Raw genomic sequence first — 19,004 nt, forward strand, 5'->3', positions numbered from 1 at the left:
CATTGTATTCGAGATACAGATACAGGTCTACTTTTCACACACACAATAATAAGTACCTTCAACAATGAATGATCCAATAGGATATTGTTGCCTATCAGCATCTTCCACTAATTTTGACTATGTACTTGTAAGATGGTGAAGGTTAGTTAAGAGAAAACACAAGCATACAAATGAAACATTATATGAAAAGATCTATCAAAGAAATCAAGTTCAAATAAGCCATTTCCTCAAACCATTCCATTGTTCTCTATCTTGAAAAATTCATTAAGTCAAGGTTGCTCTCAGATCATTGAGCACTTGATCATTAGAATGACAACCTAAAGAATGAGGGATGAGTTGATAAAAGATCTAAATTCAAATTCAACTAAGATCTATAATATGATAATGAAATCCTAGTTATGATGGAGATTAATATGCTATGCTAATTAAACTAAACATTCTATGATATAGATATTATGCTAATATAATAAATACTAATGCTAAAATGATCCCGAATGCTTAAGTTTGAAAAGAGAGGCAAATGCAGGATCCTGGATAATGAGAGAAATGAGGCCTATTTATAGAATAAATGGGCAATTGGATGGTCAAGATTGAATAATCTTAACAAGGGTTAGGATTAAATGATCTTCAATCCATGTGATACTTTCAAACCAATCCTATGTTGACAAGTGTTGTAGTACCCCTACTCATTTGAACTTGTTAGACTCATATTTATTATTGTTTACTTTTAGTGGATACATTACCATGATGTGGTTTTTAGACTTATATGACATTATTTCATGCTTTATCTGGATATGAGATGCATAACTTATTTGCAGTATTTTTGTACTTGTAATGTATGGCATTTTTATGGATTATTGCTATGTAATGACACTTTACTTTATTTATGCAATGTGGAATTATATGTGATGTGTTTGCGAGTCTATTGGATGTAAGGGGACGATTTTCCTTCACTCATTTCGATGAGACAGGGAACATCATGATTCTCCTTCATCGGTGTGTATGCTATGTCTTCTATATAGTATATATGCATGTGTGGTTTGGTGATGCAGGATATTGCAGGTACAAGTACTGAGTAGGTACGGGGTATCTTCTCCACCTGGTCTCACAGGTCTGAACGTGCCTTATATTTTCTAATGGAAGTGGAGGAGATAGTAGTTGACCCTATTTTATTCAGTTACACTCATGTGAGTGTTGTCAGTCGGTCGTCCTATCAGTTTGTTCGGCCTTCGTATTTTTGTCATTTTGATCTTCTTATGAGTCTTTGCTTTGATTTGCTCAGTTGTGTGTTTAGTGGTTTTAATTAATTAATTAAATTTATGGTATTATCTCATAGTTGAATTGTTTATGCATTGAGGTTATAAATTTAGTTAATTAAAAGAAATTAGTAAATTAAGCTACAAGCTACATGATAGTAGAAATATATTTTTATTTAAATTTTAGTGGAAAAATAAATTAGATTAATTGTATTTATTATTTCCTAGAATTTTAAATAAATAAAAGAATAAAAGAATAAATAAATGAATGAATAAAAGAATTAATTAGAATTAAAGTATTGCTTTAATTGTTTATTTAGAAAATTAATTAATTTGCATGAGAAAAGAAAAGAGAGAATAATGATTTTTAATTATTGCATGTTAGCTTATCTTTTGTATAAAATTAGAAAATAAAATAAAATTACTTTGATTCTAAATTTAGGTTTTTTAAGAAAAAGCTATTGAACCCAAAATTTTAGTTTAAATAGGGGAATAGGTCTTTATTTTAGGGACGCACAGGAAACATGTCAGGAAATTTAGGTGAAGAAATTTATTTGAAGCTTATTGAAAAGATTAGGGCTCTTCTACAGATTTCTTCCAGGAAAGCTATACTAGGTTGGGTGGCTTCTTTTGATTATTGTTTTAAGAAAATATTTGTGTTTCTTCTATCTTTTGAATGAAATGTCTGTCATATCCTCTTTGATTAATTCGATTCTTAGCTAAAGTCCATACCTGATGATAATTTCTTGTTTAATCGAAAGAAGTTATTTCTAAGTGTTGTGGATTAAATTTTGAGAAAATTGGGAAAATTATTATGGTAGATTTTGCCAAAATTTTTACTGTGTATGGAAATTGCATGTTTTGGGAGAAAATGGGTTTTACTAGATAAAATATTTCTTTGGTTTGGCATTGGATTTGATATTTTGCTATGGTTGTCCTTAATATATTGGTGCGTTTCTATATTTAGTTGTAAAAAAAAAATTGTTTAGGAATTAAATTTAGTAGTATATCAAGTTTATGGGAAAATCTGTATTAATTAATTTATATTAATTAGATTTCCTAAAAATAAATCTTAAAAAAAAAAATTGAATTTAATAATTGTTGGGTTGTTGATATTTTAATATTTTAAGCTATTTAAATTTAATGTTATTAAATTTTAAAAAAATAATAAATATAATAATAAATAAAATAAAAATAAAAATTTGGTTTGTGCTCTGTGGCGAGGCATTGCCTCTACCCACGTAGCAGCAACTACCTAAAGGTAGCGGCTGTAGTCATAAGGCAGCAACGCTACCCAAAGGTAGCGGCTCCTACCTACGGCAGCAGTGCTACCCAAAGCTAGTGACTACTACCATATGGTAGAAACGCTACCATAGGGTAGTGATAGTTTAGGGTAAATTAAGTTTTTTTTTTTTTTTTTTTTGAATTATTATTATTTTTTTAATTATTTTTTTAGTTTAAAAAATAAATAATAAGATTGTGTTATTATATATATATATATATAGTTGTTTTTTTTGCTTATTTTAATTTAAGGTAATTTCTTTATGCTATGGATTAAAATGGTTTCTTTGTAAAATATAAATTTGTTAATTTGGTAGTTGAAGATTTTTGTTTATATATATAATTAATTAAGAATTTAGTTATTTCAAGAAAAGCTTATAATTCAAGATTCGATATTTATGTTTGTAAACACATTAGGAGATTAATTCATATATGAATTTATTTAACTTTATTGGACAACTGACAAGATGGATTTATTTGTATTAATATAGATGTATTTCCTTATTTTCTAGAAAATCTTTATTTGCAAGTAATTTATGCTTTTGGCTGTTTTGAGAAAACATTGCCTATAATAGGATCTTGTGTAAATGGTGTTTTTTAGTCAAGCTTCATTTCATTGCAATTTTGGTTGTGTTGTCATTATGTCATATGTTGTTATGTCTCCTTAGTCAGGTGTTGTTGTATAACCTTATTGATGTGAGCCATTGTGTGTGTTTGTCCAAATAGTCAATCTTGGGTTAGTGATTGTGTATCCTTCACCTGTGTCTTGTCAAGATTGTTTATGGTTGTCTATTTCACCATAGAGTTCTTGTAGAGAGAGAGATTTCCTGTTAGTGTCCTATGAGAGAGAGTGGCTTTCGAGCGGGGTCCGTGCCCAAAGTGGATGATAGGATAACCTGTCGGAAGTCAGTTAAAAAGTGATAACCTAATAATTGATTTGGGGATGGGTAGAATAAATATTAATTAAGATAATATACCTCATGCATAGGTGTAGTTCTTGTACAGGGCTCATAAGGTTACGAGAAGGCCTGGAATGGAAAAATTACCACCTTATCTTCATGAAAGGATTGGTACGGTCCGCATGAGACTTAGTTGGAACCGAAGGCTCGGGAGAGGTTACTAGGAGAAACCCAAGATGGGGGTCGGGACCTATGAAGGGTGTACCATGGTATCCACCATAAGACATGCGATGACACTCTCTCCTTAGAGTCACTTGTGTTTTGTGAGTAGAGTTACATGGATGTTTGTGAAGTCTTGTAGTCCTTTCGTACTTGTCTTACTTTGCTTGCTTGAGGGTTTTCTACTATCTCCTAGCACAGTGGGGTGGTTCCATTTCGGGATCATATGGCTGGGTGGTAGTGCCACTTCCCATTGGATGTTCTAGATTGTATCTTTAGGTGAGGAAAGGCTTCGCTAGTGTTCTTGGTTCGTGGTTCATGTACCAGCTCTTGTTCGAGATCATTGTTCAGTTGAGAGCTTGTGGTCATTGTATCAGACTTTTATGTAACTTTGTAATCCGTGGCATCATTGGTAGCCATGTAGTTATGGATATTGTAATATTATGTTAGTGGAATGTATGTTGATTCAGTTGCTTTGATTTTATGTATAAATGAAATATGGATAAATAAATGCATTGGAATACTTTGATTTCTTTCATTATGAAGATTTAGATGTATGTGTAGTTTTGAACTTAAGCATTTAATTTATCTAAGTAAATGGACAATTGGATTAACTATGGTGTTAATGTAATCTACGAATTAATCTTCGACGGTAACCCTTAGGAAATCATATATTAGACTTCCATTGTGTTATTAAACATGCAATGGTTATAGTTAGTGCACTTAGTCTTTAAAAAAAATTATTTCACCCTTTAGCTACCTAGTTGTGTTGTTTTCCTTTAGGGTTTCTGGTGGGGCATTACTTTTGGTATCAAAACCCAAGTTTCAACACTGGGTAATCTGGGTTTGAAGTGTGCCTTTTGGTTGACCATCTTGCTTAGGTCTTAATGTTTGTATCTCTCTTGTCTTATCCTTGTTGTAGACTTGAACCGTTTTCTCTTTTATGGTACCAGGTCATGGCTAGGAAAGCTAGAGGAGGTGGCTGTATGGGTGCTCACAAGGGAGGTAGAGGTGGAGGATAGGGTCATGGTTCTGACCATCATAGTCCTTCACCACCACCCACTCATGTGAGTGTTGAGTTGGAATAGTCCATTCATCTAGTACCAGAACAATCTGTTCATGAGAAACCTCAGCATGTAGGAGAACATGTTCCCAAAAGGGAAGAGCTGAGATAGATGTTTTAGGAGGTTCTAGCTAGGTTAGGCCAAAGGCTTGAATTTGAGCAGCGTATTGATACTCAGGTTGAGGAACTACTTCAGCAGGTTCCAGAGGAGAGAGAGAGGGAGAGATCATCTAGGAGGAGAGAGATTCGAGCTAACCAAGATCCACTTTCTTTGGGTCACATAAAGAACATCATGAGGTCCAACCCTCCTTACTTTGATGGTATAGGTACTGGTCTTGAGGTAGAGACCTAGCTCATTATTTTGGACCAGTGTTTTGCTATGTTTCCATATAGTAGCAACACAAAGGCAAGATGCACTATTATGCATCTCAATAATTTTTCTTCAATCTTGTGGAGATTAGAGGAGGAGAATATCGGTGTATGCATTAACACCATTACATGGGAACTATTTTTGGAGAGATCCAGGGCATGATGTCTCTCACCCCAATGGAGGCAGACTCAAGCAGATGAGTTTTATGCCTTGCGTCAATATGGGATGACAGTAGACTAGTATGAGCACAACATCTATGAGCTCAAACAATATGCCAGAATTGGTAATGATGAGGCTATGCTTGTCCAACATTTCTTGAGAGGTTTGAATGACCATATCAGTGGAGGAGTGAGGGTTTTTGAGCCACCTTTAGTAGAGATAGCCATGACGGAAGCCAAATTAGTTGAACTGAACCTTAGTCATGCACTTGGTGGTCAGCCAGGTGTGCAGATAGGGAATGCACCTTCCAGTGGGAATAGAGCTTGGGGAAATCATTCCCAGTCAGCTGCACTGTTTAGGACTCCTCAGACACCTGCTAAGTGTGGATAGCAGCAGCAGTAACAACAACCATCAAAATTGAAACAATTTCAGGGCCCTTCAGGGCAGTCCTCGTAGAGTGAATCTCATACCCCTAGCCAAGGAAGTTTCTAGTAGTCTAGTGGGCCAATAGGTAATAGAGGACCAGGTAGAGGAGCTTGCTTCTCTTGTGGGTAGTTTGGCCACAAAGCCACGTAGTGCCCTCAACGTTTCCACAATACAAGTAGTCAAAGGCCAGCAACATCAGAGCCTACAGTTAGAGATGTAGGGAAATCCCATAGAGTGTTTACAACAGTGGATGACCACCATGTTGTTCCTCAGGTGTTGCACCATCAAACAGGTAAGGGTCCTATGGGACCCAAATGATGAGACCTTGGTGACTTGGGAGGATGCAGTGAAGATGAGAGAGCTATATTCTTATTTATTTTAGGCTTCCAGGAGTTAGCCTAGTTTTGGGGGGGAGAATGTAGTACCCCTACTTGTTTGAACTTGTTAGACTCATATTTATTATTGTTTACTTTCAGTGGATACATTACCATGATGTGGTTTTCAAACTTATATGACATTATTTCATGCTTTATCTGGATATGAGATGCATAACTTATTTGCAGTATTTATGTACTTGTCATGTATGGCATTTTTATGGATTATTGCTATGTACTAACACTTTACTTTATTTATGCAATGTGAAATTATATGTGGTGTGTCTATGAGTGTATTGGATGCAAGGGGATGATTTTCCTTCACTCATTTCGGTGAGACAGGGAACGTCGCAATTCTCCTTCATCAGTGTGTATGTTGTGTCTTCTATATAGTATATATGAATGTGTGGTTCAATGATGCAGGATATTGTAGGTACAAGTACCGGGTAGGTATGGGGTATCGTCTCCACCTGGTTTCACAGGTCTGAGCGTGCCTTATATTTTCCGATGGAAGTGGAGGAGATAGTAGTTGACCCTATTTTATTGTGACACTCATGTGAGTGTCATCAGTTGGTCGTCTTGTTAGTTTGTTCGACCTTCATATTTTTGTCATTTTGATCTTCTTATGAGTCTTTACTTTGATTTGCTTAGTTGTGTGTTTAGTGGTTTTAATTAATTAATTAAATTTATGGTATTATCTCATTGTTGAATTGTTTATGCATTGAGGTTATAAATTTAGTTAATTAAAAGAAATTAGTAAATTAAGTTGCAAGCTGCATGATAGTAGAAATATATTTTTATTTAAATTTTAGTGGAAAAAAAAATTAGATTAATTGTATTTATTATTTCCTAGAATTTTAAATAAATAAAAGAATAAAAGAATAAATAAATAAATGAATAAAAGAATTAATTAGAATTAAAGTATTGCTTTAATTCTTTATGTAGAAAATTAATTAATTTGCATGAGAAAAGAAAAGGGAGAATAATGACTTTTAATTATTGCATGTTACCTTATCTTTTGTATAAAATTAGAAAATAAAATAAAATCACTTTGATTCTAAATTTAGGTTTTTTGAGAAAAAACTATTGAACCTAGAATTTTAGTTTAAATAGGGGAATAAGTCTTTATTTTAGGGACACATAGGAAATAGGACAAGAAATTTAGGTGAAGAAATTTATTGGAAGCTTATTGAAAAGATTAGGGCTCTTCTATAGATTTCTTCCAGGAAAGGTATACTAGGTTGGGTGGCTTCTTTTGATTATTGTTTTAAGAAAATTTTTGTGTTTCTTCTATCTTCTGAATGATATGTGTGTCATATCCTGTTTGATTAATTCGGTTCTTAGCTAAAGTCCATACCTAATGTTAATTTCTTGTTTAATGGAAAGAAGTTATTTCTAAGTGTTGTGGATTAAATTTTGAGAAAATTTGGAAAATTATTATGGTAGATTTTGCCAAGATTTTTACTGTGTATGGAAATTGCATGTTTTGGGAGAAAATGGGTTTTACTAGATAAAATATTTCTTTGGTTTGGCATTGGATTTGATATTTTTCTATGGTTGTCCTTAGTATATTGGTGTGTTTCTATATTTAGTTGTAAAAAAAAAATTGTTTAGGAGTTAAATTTAGTAGTATATCAAGTTTATGGGAAAATCTGTATTAACTAATTTATATTAATTAGATTCCCTAGAAATAAATCTTAAAAAAAAAAAAATAGAATTTAATAAATGTTGGGTTGTTGAAATTTTAATATTTTAAGCTATTTAAATTTATTGTTATTAAATTTAAAAAATTAAAAAATATAATTATAAATTAAAAAAAAAAAAAAATTGGTTTGTGCTATGTGGGGAGGCATTGCCTCTACCCACATAGCAGCAGCTACCTAAAGGTAGCGGCTGCTGCCATAAGGCAGCAGCGCTACCCAAAGGTAGCGACTGCTACCGTATGGTATCAACGCTACCATAGGGTAGCGATAGTTTAGGGTAAATTAAGTATTTTTAATTTCTTTTTTAATTTTAATTTTTTATTTTTACTTTAAAAATAAATAAATAATAAGATTGTGTTATTATATATATGTATGCATATATATATATATATATATAGTTGTTTTTTTTGCTTATTTTAATTTACGGTTATTTCTTTATGCTATGGATTAAAATGGTTTCTTTGTAAAATATAAATGTGGGAATTCGGTAGTTGAAGATTTTTGTTTATATATATAATTAATTAAGAATTTACTTATTTCAAGAAAAGCTTATAATTCAAGATTCCATATTTATGTTTGTAAACACATTAGGAGATTAATTCATATATGAATTTATTTAACTTTATTGGACAAATGACAAGATGGATTTATTTGTATTAATATATCTGTATTTCCTTATTTTCTGGAAAATCTTTATTTGCAAGTAATTTATGCTTTTGGCTGTTTTGAGAAAAGATTGCCTATAATAGGATCTTGTGTAAATGATGTTTTTCAGTCAAGCTTGATTTCATTGCAATTTTGGTTGTGTTGTCATTATGTCATATGTTGTTATGTCTCCTTGGTCAGGTGTTGTTGTATAACCTTATTGATGTGAGCCATTGTGTGTTTTTGTCCAAATGGTCAATCTTGGGTTAGTGATTGTGTATCTTTCACCTGTGCCTTGTCAGGATTGTTTGTGGTTGTCTATTTTGCCATAGAGTTCTCATAGATAGAGATATTTCCTATTAGTGTCCTATGAGAGAAAGTGGCTTTCGAGTGAGGGCCATGCCCAAAGTGGATGACAGGATAACCTGTCAGAAGTTAGTTAAAAAGTGATAACCTAATAATTTATTTGAGGATGGGTAGAATAAATATTAATTAAGATAATATACCTCGTGCATAGGTTTAGTGCTTGTACAGGGCTCATAATGTTATGAGAAGGCCTGGAATGGCAAACTTACCACCTTGTCTTCACAAAAGGATTGGAAGGGTCCACATGAGACTTAGTTGGAACTGGAGGCTCGGGAGAGGTTACCAGGAGAAACCCAGGATGGGGGCTGGGACCTATGGAGGCTATACCATGGTATCCATCATAAGACATGTGATGAAAATCTCTCCTTAGAGTCACTTGTGTTTTGTGAGTAGAGTTACATGGATGTTTGTGGAGTCTTGTAGTTCTTTCGTACTTGTCTTACTTTTCTTGCTTGAGGGTTTTCTACTATCTCCTAGCACGGGGGGTGGTTCCATTTCAGGATCACATGGTTGGGTGGTAGTAACCCTTCCCATCGGATGTTCTGGATTGTATCTTCAGGTAAGGAAAGGCTTCACTAGTGTTCTTGGTTCATGGTTCATGTACCAGCTCTTTTTGGAGGTCATTGTTTAGTTGAGACCCTGTGGTCATTGTATCAGACTTTTATGTAACTTTGTAATCTATGGTATCATTGGAAACCATGTAGTTATGGATATTGTAATAATAGGTCAGTGGAATGTATATTGATTTGGTTGCTTTGATCTTATGTATAAAGGAAATATGGATAAATAAATGCATTGGAATACTTTTATTTCTTTGATTATGAAGATTTAGATGTATGTGTATTTTTGAACTTAAGCATTTAATTTATCTAAGTAATTTCTCCCTCAACATCATACCATGATGTGTTACTCTTGGATGCCTTCCTAATCAATCACTCTTTATCGGTTTGCTTGACTATTAGAGTATAACAGTTTCTAGGTTACTAATTCTCTACTGGTTAGACCCTCTCACTAGTTCTCTTGCTAACTCACACTAAAAGTTTCTCAAAATAAACTATAAGGTAGACAATCTTTCTCCTTTCTTGGGCTCTCTTCTCTCTCACATGTCACATCAAGAATCAACTGATTCTAGTCTCGAGCTCCCATATTTATCTTTTAGGGTTCCTACCAAAACAACATACAAACAGTGTCGTGTTAGGTTTTGTCTTCACCAACTTGATCTGCATTAGATTTGATCTGATCTACTTTTCCGGAGTGATGATTTGCATGTCATCAATTAGCACCACCAACCCCTCGCATTTCAATGTGTATTTTCTATATTTGGATGTCTACACTTTGCTTTTCTGCATTTCTCTTTCACACGCAATTAATGTCTCATCTATTTCCTTCAACAAATGGGTATGAATATCAGATCTTCTTGTAGGACCAGTTCAATCACTTGCTACCTTTTCTTCCTTGAGCTGCAACCTTCTATCATCCTTCAAGGATTTGCAGGTTCTTCATAAAAGCTGACTTGCTTGCTGACTATTACATCGATGAACACTTCACTAACCTTTGCATGATCACCACCTAGATTCCACTTGTCATCCTTGTCAACATCAATCTATGCTTCATTTGCTATTCTGGGTTGACATCCATCATTGACCAAGATTGACTACTGGTTCAACTCACCTTACTGGTATAGCCTAACTTCACTAATGGGCCTTCATACCTGCAGACCTCTTCTTTGCTACTGGATTGACTTGGCCTTCCATTAAATATGTTGGTCCTACTAATCAGTCCATTTACTGACAACATTAATCTTCTTTGAGTATACTAGTTTACATCCTTCAGTTCTTCTCTTTCTTGATTTCTTTGCCTTGTCAGTGGTCCTTCTTTATTAGTAGATGATGCATTACATGTGTACTGATAACATACTATGTACCAGCTTATATATATATGGATTGACATCATCATGTCTTACTTCTCTGATACCGGTCACCACTTCTTACTCACCGGTGACCATGCCAAACCAGTTGACATCAATGATAACCTAATGCCAATAATGCCAAAAATCTCCCTCGTTTATAAAATGACAAAGGGTTAAGATACTTTATTCTCCACCTTTGATTCATACTTATCTCCCCCTTAGTAAAATCTTTGCTCAGTGATTATAGCTGATACTAAGACATACAACCCTGAACTTTCCTTAGGATCAACATGTGATTCAAGAGATATAGATGCTAGTTGAACTCCCCCTGAACCATATAGCTCCTTACAACCTAAAGTACATGAGGCAGGTGACACAACTCCCAACTTGAGTCTTAAGTACTCAAAAGTGCTTACCAATAATGGTTTGGTAAAGATGTTTGCCACTTGTTCTCCTGTAGGGACATATTCCATCTTTACTTCCTATCCTTCAACCTTCTCTCTAAGAAAGTGATACTTGATGGCTATATTATTTGTTCATGAATGCATTACCGAATTCTTTGATATGTTGATGGAACTTGAATTATCACATTGGATAGGAATAGGATCATAGATGTCCACTTGTATGTCCTTGAGAGTTTGATTCATCCAAAGCACTTGAGAGAAACATGTAGCAGCAACAATGTATTTTGCTTCAAAAGTTGATAAGGAGATTGAATCCTACTTCTTGCTATGCCATGAGAGCAACCAGCCACCTAGGAAGAATGCACCACCACTTGTGCTCTTCTAGTCATCAATGCAACCTACCCAATCAACATCAGTATATACTTCCAAGATGAGTTCCCCTTGTTTGGGGTACCACAATCCATAACTGAGTGTTCCTTTTAGGTACCTAAACATTCTACTTATGACATTCATATGTGACTGCTTAGGTGTAGCTTGAAATCTAGCCACCATGAACACTACCTGCACTATATCCGGTCTAGAAGAAGAAAGATACAATAAGATTCCTATCATGGATCTATACAATGTTTGATCCACCACTGATGATTCATCTTTCTTGCTTAGTTTTCTTCCGGTCACCATGGGGGTACTCACCGGTTTGCAGTCCTCCATTTGAAATTTCTTTAACATATCCTTTGCATACTTGGTTTGTGAGATAAATATTCCCTTATCTTGCTATGATATCTGCAAACCAAGGAAGTATGTCAATTGTCTGAGCATTGACATCTCAAATTCTGACTGCATTTTATTGGCAAATTATTTGCAAAGGGTGTCCTTGTTGCATCCAAAAATAATGGCATCTACATACACAACCATAATGATCATTTGATTTTCATTTTTATTTATATATAAATTGCTCTCAATGTTAGGTTCTGGAGGCAACTGAGAGGGGGGAGTGAATAAGTTGTCTAATAAATTCAAACCAAAAACAACTTAACCAACTTAATGCTTAATACCGGTAAACCAATCTTTTATACCGGTAGATAGTTTTATTAGTTAATTGCGATACCGGTAAGGATTAATGCATGAAACAAAAATAAAAAGTCATCCACAACACATAACACCAATCTTTGTACGTGGAAACCCTGTAAGGGGAAAAACCATGGTGGGAAACCTTACCGACAATCAAATGATACTACTGCAGATAGTAAGTGTATACAAATGGGGTCTACACATGAAAAAAGGCCAAGCACATAGAGCTCACCACTCAAACACAAAATAGTAGTCACACTGACTACAATTGGATGGTTAAATCCAATAAGGATGTATTGCTCAAGTTAGCATCTTTTTATGCTGGATTCAGTACCAGTGTAGTTTTGATTGTTTTCACAAAAGCCCTCCTTTAACCTTCAAATGATGTCTGTGTATATAGCTCTACTTATTCTCAGATATACCTTCACACAATCCCTTTTTGCATTCCACATACGATCTTACAAATAAGATCTTACATTTATATCATAACCTAGGACCAATTTTAGTAGGTCAGCTCTAAAGGATATTACAATAAAATCAATTTACAAATAAATTAATGCCCGATGCAATAACCAATTCAACATGTCATCTTAATCCATTTACAACAATAATAAATCATCTCCATAGCATGCCATGCTGATCTGGAAAATATAAGCCTCACGATGTATAGCCTAGACCTATTTGCCGGTAACAACAAATATGTTAATACGAATATGCCAATAAAAAAATCTTCAAGAGAGTGTCCAAACAATTTCTTCAACATAACCAAGTGTTTTCCATGCCATTCCAAGTGTCAATGATCATTATATCCTCCCAGTGTACTAGATACCAATGACTATGCATGAGTCATTTGGTTGTCAATGAATGTTGTTGATTCTCCAAAGTGCTAGAGTTGATAAGTGTTATTAGGTGTTGACATCAATGACAAAACCATACCAAAATACCAACACTCAACACTCCCCTTTTTGAATCCTTGCTTCTTGAGATATTTATCTAGCCTTGATTACCATTCTCTAGGAGCCTACTTTAAACCATACATGGTTGTCTTCAACCGGCACACAAAGGTTTCATCATCATGTAACAGAAACCCTTCTGGTTTCTCCATGTACACTTCTTCCAAATTTCCATTAAGGAAGGAAAATTTCACATCCATTTGATATACCTTATAACCCTTGTAGGTAGAAAAAGTTAAAAACATTGTAATTGCTTCTAATCTAGCTACCAAAGAAAATGTTTCTTCAAAATCAATGTCTTCTACTCGAGAGGAACCCTTGCACACAAGTATAGCTTTATGCCTAACAATTTTACTTTCTTTATTCAACTTTTTTCTGGTAGACCCATTTGGTGCCAATGATGTTCTTGTCTTCCGGTCTAGGGACTAATTCCCAAGTCTTTTTCTTCTCAATCTACTATAACTCTTCTTCCATGGCATCCATCCATTTCTGACTTTTGCTAGCCTCATTGAATGCTATAGGTTCTACTTCAGTCATAAGGCATAAATTTACTTGTTCATCATTTCAGGCAAGTCTTCTCCTAGTCTACACATCATCACTCTTATTACCAAAAATTAACTCATCCGAGTGGTTTATCTACACCAGTTAGGGACCTTTTTGGATGCTTCTTCTAGTTCATTGTATGACTAAGCTTCTTCACCTTCATCGCCAGAATCATCATACTAGTTCACCTCATCAACTCTTACATGCACACTTTCAATGACTCTTCTTAGTCTTTTGTTGTAGCATTTATAGGCATTGTTTTTAGTTGAGTAACCAAGGAAGATTCCTTCATCAGTGCTAGAATCAAAACTACTTAAACCATCCATATATTTCTTTATAAAACACTTACTTCCAAATACCTTAAAGTACTTGAGTGATGGTTTTTTGTCATACCACAACTCATGAGGTGTCATTCTGTTGTTTGTTCTTAGCCGAACCTAGTTCAAGGTATATGTAGTAGTATGAACTACTTCGTTCCAATAAATGTTCATAAAACTTACCTCATTTAACATGGTTTTTGCCATCTCCTTGACTATCCTATTCTTCATTTCTACCACACCATGTTGTTGTGGTGTCCTTAAGGATGAGTATTGCCTTCTGATTCCATGTCTTTCACAATAATCTTCAAACTCATTTGATGTGAACTCTCCACCCCTATCTAATCTTAGGCATTTCAGTTTGCACCCACTTTCTTTTTCTACCATCTTCCTAAAGATCTTGAATTTGTCAAATTCTTGAAATTTATCTTGTAGGAAAGTGACCCATGTCATTCTTGTATAGTCATCAATGAAGAGCATAAAATATCTTTCATCGGCAAGAGCTCTTGTCCTAGTCAGACCACATAGATCTGTTTACACAAGTTCAAGCAATCTGGAGGTGTTGTGTTCTTTTGTTCTAAAGCTCACCTTAGTCTACTTTCCTTCCACACATTCATCACAAAATGTGATAATCGGTTTGATGATGGGTGGAATATTTCTTACACACCCCCTTTTTCAAACTGCAACTAAGTTATTAAAATTTATGTGGCCTAATCTTTTGTGCCACAACCATCTTTCATCCACTTGTCTCATCATGCATTGGGATTCATAACATTCTTTTAGATTGTATACATTGCCATATGTCCTCTTTCTTTCAGCTACAATCTGACCGGTACTCTACTTTATCTAGAAGCGGGTAGAATCAAAGGTGAATTTATAACCTTTGTCACACATCTGACTCACACTTACCAAGTTGTGCTTCAGGCCTTCCACATAATACACATCATGTGCTTTCAGTTTTCCATCAATGTTTAGAGTACCTTTTCCTTTTATTTTGATGGATGAGGTGTCTTTGAATCTCATTGAACCACCATTCCAATCTTCAAGCTTGATAAATTTATTTTTATCACCGATCATGTGGTTGGAACAACCACTATCTACAACACATAGATTTTTTCTTTTATCATGTAGGACAGTCTGCACTATCAGACTTGATTTTGCTTAGTCATTTTTTTTCTCAACCAATACCAATTTAGTTTCCTTCTTCTTATCAGTTGCAATTTTGTGCTCCAGTTTAACTATCAGTTCCTGATCAAGATTTGTCCTCTTCTACTTGATTTTCCTATTCTTACAAAAAAAAATTATATGTCCAAAATCTTGATAGTTATAGAATTTCACATTTTCATTGAATGATGAATCTTTGAAACTATTGTAGGACACTGGCTTACTCTTTCTACATTCAAAACTCTTATGACCAAATACATTGCACTGATAACAAACAACATTCATATCCCAAAGTGCATTAAATGTATTTCTACTTTCATAACTCATAAAGGGCATATTGGTTAATCTACAGTCAACCAACCTATGTCAAAATTTGTTACACCGATAACAATAACCATGAAAGTTTGGAACATACTGGTTAGGTTGTCTTGGTCCTACAAACGTATGCCTCACCGGGGGTCTTCCTTTCATGTTGGTAACTTTGGTAAATCCTTCATGATCAACTCTTGTATTTCTCCTACGATATAAATTCTAGTACATTAAGTATGGCCTCTAGTTCATTGACTATGTAGACCAGTTTGTGTGATAGTTTCTACCAGCTTCTGCATAAGTCTTCTTGTCGGTATCCTTGCTTACCATGAATGTCTTATTCTCTTCACCTTCACTAGAAGAAGTGAACTGTATCTCCTTACTGGATGTGTCTTTTTTATTTGAACTTTGTCCTTCTTCAAATCCTAAGCCACTGGTATCTTTAGATTGCTTCTGTTTGCTCAACATCTTGTCCAAGGCTTCTGTGATACCCTCATATTTGCTTCTCACTTTCAATTCATCCTTACTTTTTTCAAGCTCTTTTTGGAGCTTCACCATTTCTTCTTCCAGATCTTGATGCTCCTTTTCCTTCTTCATCAAATAAGAGGATGTAACTTCACATATCCTCTTGGCTTCTTCCAACTTGAGTTTCAAGTCGGATATAACTTGATTGGACTCATCTAGGGATTGCTTCAGGAGACCTTATTCTTATACTGAAGTAAGATTGAACTTTTGGAGTTATCTTCTTGTTTTACTTAGCTCCTCAAGAGCACTTATGATCTCACCTTCTAGATCCACTTCGGCTTCAATGTCTTCTTTTTCTTCATCTTCACCAATCGGTTCATCAAGTGCCATAAAGAGATTAACTTTTCTTTCATTCTCATGGTAGTCATCTTTTGAAGCACTTTCTTCATTTGTGGTATCATCCTCAATAGAATATAGGTTTCTTTGTAGCCTCTTCTTCCTTTCCTATAGACATTCCTTTCTTTGTCTTTACTGGCACATCTGCCAAAAGTTTTTTTCTCATCTCCACCGGTTTCATTATAGGGACATTTTGCAGAAAAGTGTCCAGCTTTACCATATTTGAAGAATTTGAGTGGCAAATTTCCTTTATACTTGTCGAATCCTCTCTTAAGCTTTTTGAAATTTTTTTCTACTTCTGCATCTGAATCTTCACTGGATCCTTTATGAGAAACCTCTTCCTTGCCCTTTTTGGTGGAGTTGAACACTGCCTCTTTCCTTGAGGATGCTTCACCAGTTGTTCTCATTTCATAGGTTTTTAGAGAGCTAAATATATCATCCATTGTGAAGGTCTTCAGATCCTTGGATTCCTCTATTGCAAATGCCTTAGTATCATACTTAGATGTGAGAGATCTAAGTACCTTCTTGACAATAATCTCATCAACAATTTCTTCTACAAGTCCTCTGCTGGTGTTCATAGTTTCATCTACTCTATGAAGGTAGTCTGCAATCTTTTCTTCATCTTTCATTTTGATGCCTTCAAAATGACCTCTTAGTGAATGTAGCTTTGCCTCTTTAACTTTGGTATCTCCTTCAAATAATCTCTGCATTTTATCCCAAGTCTCCTGGGCAAATGCACAATGCATGACTTTCACAAATTCATTATCAGACAACCTGCTTAAGATAGAATGTTTAGCCTTTTCATTGTTCTCATAATCCTTCTTAGCATTCAAATCAATAGGAGGAACGCTAGGGATATTATACCCATTCTTAACAGATATCCACACATCAAGACTAAGTGAGGAAATATAGGTACCCATTCTTCTACTCTAGAAGGCATAGTTGTTACAAGCTAAGGTTGTCGTTACACCAAAAGATTGACCTATCAATCCCTAATACAACCAATAGACTTATAGAATTTACAAGAGGTTGTTAAACCATGTCACGAATCTCCACAAGGGACATTGGCCCATTGCCAACAATCCCCCTCCCAGCATCACTCATCGTGGCTTGCATGATTTGAACTTGTGACCAAGCTCTGATACCACTTGTTACAAGATAAGATTGTTGTTGCACCAAAAGATCGACCTATCAATGCCTGATACAACCACTAGACTTATAGAATCCATAGGAGGTTGTTAAACCATGTCACGAATCTCCATGAGGGATGCTAGCCCACTACCAACAATAGTTAGATCCACCAAATATGGGAGATTTTAAGGAGGCAGACTTATTTCTTGCCATTGTGTTCTTTGATGAGAATCTACCCAAGATAGAGAAATCTTTAATCAACTAGGAACCTAGGCTCTGACACCAATTATTGAACATAATGTACCACTGAGAGGGGGGTGAAATAGTGGTTCCTAAAACTTTTCTTTTTAAACCAAACCTATAGTACTGGTTAACAACCTAAACACTAAACAATAAAACTGATAATATAAGAGTGGATATCAAAAGAGGCAAACACAAAAATGCATAACCCACAACACCAGATGTATGAGGAAAACCCAATATGAGAAAAACCTCGGTGAGAAATACTGCTAGAGTCTACTGCTCCAATCTAGCCTCACAATAAAATAATAGATTACAATGATTTAGGGCAGCAACCCAAGGAGAACCAACCCCTACACCAAGCTCCAACTTGGTGTTGTATAATGAAATACAATTTTGATATTGTTATAGAACCTAGTTGCAAATGAGTTCTACAACACCTAATCAATTAAATTACGTCGGTTATCAAATTACCCTCTCTAATCACTCACTGGTTACTCCTAGTCTCTCTTCTTTCTTCCTTAGCCTCACACCATGATGTGTTACTCTTGGATTCCTTCCTAATCAATCACTCTTTACTGGTTTGCTTGACTACTAGACTATAACAGTTTCCTGGTTACTTTGTCTCTACCAGTTAGACCCTCTCACTGGTTTGCCTACTAACTCACACTACAAGTTTCTCAAAATAAAATCTAAGGCACACAATCTTTCTCCTTGCTCAAGCTATCTTCTCTCTCATGCTTCACATCAAGCATCAACTGATTCCATTCCTGAGCTCATATATTTATCTTTTAGTGTTTCCACTAAAATCATCATACAAACAGTGTTGTGTTAGGTTTTGCCTTCACCAATTTGATCCGCATTAGATTTGATCCAATATTTTTTTTCTAAAGTGATGATCTGCATGTCATCGATCAACACCGCCAACCCCTCATATTCCAATGTGTGTTTTCTATGATTGGATGTCTGCACTATGCCTTTTTGTGTTTCTCTGTCACGTGCCATTAATGACTTAGTTGTTTCCTTCAGCAAATGGGTACGAAGATCATATCTTCTTGTGAGATCAATTCAATTGCTTGCCACCTTGTCTTCCTCGAGCTGCAACCTTCTGCCATCCTTCCATGATTTGTGGGTTCTTCATAAAAGCTGACATGCTTGTTGACAAAAAAACTGATGAACACTTTACCGACCTTTGTATGATCACCACCCGGCTTCCACCTGTCATCCTTATCAACATCCATATATGTTTGATTTGATATGTCAGTTTGACATCCATTAGTTGATGAATAATGATGAACAAATAATACCCTAACTGGTACAAAGAGGGGGGATTAATCAATA

Source organism: Cryptomeria japonica, chromosome 11, assembly GCF_030272615.1.
Source record: "Cryptomeria japonica chromosome 11, Sugi_1.0, whole genome shotgun sequence".
NCBI lineage: Eukaryota > Viridiplantae > Streptophyta > Pinopsida > Cupressales > Cupressaceae > Cryptomeria > Cryptomeria japonica.